At 44.0% G+C, this 2,781-nt stretch overlaps 1 non-coding gene across 1 annotated transcript; it reads right to left on the bottom strand.

Moving 5' to 3' along the window:
* Positions 1–2,395: 2,395 nt before the first annotated feature.
* Positions 2,396–2,469, bottom strand: trnat-agu. The gene has a single exon. It is a non-coding gene; the product is annotated as a tRNA-Thr (tRNA).
* Positions 2,470–2,781: the final 312 nt, after the last annotated feature.

Here is a 2,781-nt window from a genome sequence, read left to right as displayed (position 1 = left end):
TAGACTCAAATCTTTCTGTGTTTCTTTACTTCAGAACATGATTATCACCGTTGTGAGTCACCTAATTGCTTCGTGTTTCGAGCGTGTTTGGCTCGATGGAATCAGGACACTCTAAGCTTTCAAATGATGTATGGCATGAGCGTGTTTATGACGGTTTAATGCTTACAATTTAGGAAAGAAGTCAGCACTTCCGAAAAACGGCGAGTTTATTTACCGTGCACGGGAACCGTCCGCCGACTACTCAAAGCGCTTTTACATCATACAGGAAACATTCACAATCACACACATTCATACACTGTGGCCGAGGCTGCCGTACAAGGTGCCACCTGCTCATCAGATACACACTCACACATTCACACTCCGATCATCGAACTCAGGGTTCAGTGTCTTGCCCAAGGACACTTCGACATGGGACTGCAGGGCCAGGGATTGAACCACTACCTTCCAAGTGGTAGGCAACCGCTCTTCCATTGAGCCATGGCCGTGTGTGTGTGTGTATGTGTGTGTGTGTTTGTGTGTATGTGTCTGTATCTCTGTGTGTGTGTGTGTGTGTGTGTGTGAGTGTATGTGTCTGTAACTATGTGTGTGTTTGTGTCTGTATCTGTGTGTGTGTTCGCGTGTCTGTATCTGTGTGTGTGTGTCTGTATCTTTGTGTGTGTGTTTGTGTGTGTTTGTGTCTGTATCTGTGTGTGTGTTCGCGTGTCTGTATCAATGTGTGTGTTTGTGTGTGTGTTTGTGCATGTGTGTGTGTGTGAGAGTGTGTGTGTGTGTGTGTGTGTGTGTGTGCGTGTCTGTGTGTGTGTGGGAGGGAGAGTGCCCACCCTTTGGAATATCCGGTCTAAAAATGATGCAGAATAGCCAGCCCTTGCACTGGACTCACTGGTTCCCGCTCCTACACAACTGAAATGAGAGGGTGAAGCTTCGTTAAAACATACACTTCTTCTTGCTCAAGGTGAACATTTAAAAAAAGGTCTGGATAAAAGCAAAGGTTGGTGGCAGGATAAAATACCCAACTACATTAAGATCTAAGGGTAAAGTCTTCAATCTTCTGAGGTATGATTCCATCCCATCTTCATCACTATTCTTTTCATTCGTTCCCACTTGGACCTCTACAGGAAATAAGAGATGGCTTGTTCCAGGTCTAAAATTGCTTTTCTGGATGGGATAAAAACAGAGCTGATGAGTAAAAGCAAAGGTAAAATCACTGCCTTGATGATTAAAACCTTTCCTTCTAGTGTTAGTCCTCTAAGTCTCCAGTACCCTAGTCTCTGCCTAACTTTCCCTACCTTGTCTGGCCAAGTTGTTATCCCACATCCCTCCCGATCGAATTTTACCACAAGTTATAGTTGGTCCGAGTCACAGTCAGGGGGAGTTCTGTCGTCTCAGTCGCTGTCCAGGGGGTCTCGCTTCTATTAATAAGCTGCTGTTAAGAATCTGAGTCTAGCTAAGGATAGCATATTTGTTTTTCAGAAGTACAAAAGGCTCGGCCAAACAGCAAAGCCTACAAAAATAGTTTCAACTCAGGCTTTGACGTCTTTGTCAAGTCCTTCGTTATGTTGACAGTAGACCACCAAAGGAGGAGCCAACAGAAAGGAGTTGCCTTATATACACAGCTACTGGAGAGCTCTACTTGGATCAACCATTCGGGTGCTGCTGAAGGTCATCAGAGTGATCCTGCATTATGGTAAGCACACCCTGGACACCTACGCTATACTAGATGATGGTTCTGAGCGCACAATGCTCCTTCCAGCAGCAGCAGAGAAGCTTGGACTAAAGGGAGAAGTCAAAGATCTCACCCTCAAAACAATTTGGAACACAGACCTGTAGTGGAGCCAAAGTTGCACATTTATGAAGTCATTTCATTGGCAGTCTGGCAGTCTGCGCTGCGTTAGCTATGCCTTGCAGAAGCATGTCTCAGATCATTGTGCGTCTGGAGATAGTGTCCGGTCATCAGTGGAAAGATGTTTTTATGTGGTTAACTGCCCCCAGAGCCTGCCAACATCAAGGGATGCCTGACAGCTAGAGGACAAGCTACGGGCTATCCTTGCCTCTGGAGGGTTCGAGCTGCACCAGTGGGCCAGTAATGTTTCCAGCGGTTGATCACCTGCCACAGGTGGCCAGATCAGACAGCCTTGAGCTCTGTCTTACTCAAGAGGTACAGTGTACAAACAACATGATTAGGCCATATGAACAGAAACGTCTGATGAAAGAACTCAGTGTATATTGTAGCTTAAACTTGCATTTCATGTCTGTTTATGTATCATCTTATGTCTGTGTTAATGTAGTGTTTGTGTGTAAATGTAACATGTCTTTTTCATTTGTTACTAGGGTAGCTTAATGGGGATTGAGTAGACATGATGATAAGACACAATCAGAGGTAGTCTCTCCAACAGTAAGGTGCTGCTGGGATTTGAACCCAGGATCTCCTGTTTACTAGACAGGCACTTTAACCAACTAAGCCACAGCACCTCCATGAGCAGTTACAATGTTAAGTCTTAATTTGTCTTTTACTGCAGTAATCAAGCCACTTTTAAAAAAGAACAACCTAGACAAGTCACTAATGAGCAACTATAGGCCAATATCAAACCTTCCGTTTTTAAGTAAAATCATTGAAAAAGTAGTCTTTCAACAACTCAACCATTTCTTGTCACTAAGCAACAATTTTGATACCTTTCAGTTGGGTTTCCGACCACACCACAGCAATGAAACGGCTCTTGTCAAAGTCTTTAATGACATCCACCTTAACACAGATAATGGCAAAATTTCAATCTTAGTATTACT

This window comes from Etheostoma cragini, chromosome 11 (assembly GCF_013103735.1).
Source record: "Etheostoma cragini isolate CJK2018 chromosome 11, CSU_Ecrag_1.0, whole genome shotgun sequence".
NCBI lineage: Eukaryota > Metazoa > Chordata > Actinopteri > Perciformes > Percidae > Etheostoma > Etheostoma cragini.
The sequence above is the reverse complement of the archived record's forward strand: the minus strand, read 5'-3'. Positions and strand labels throughout refer to the sequence as shown.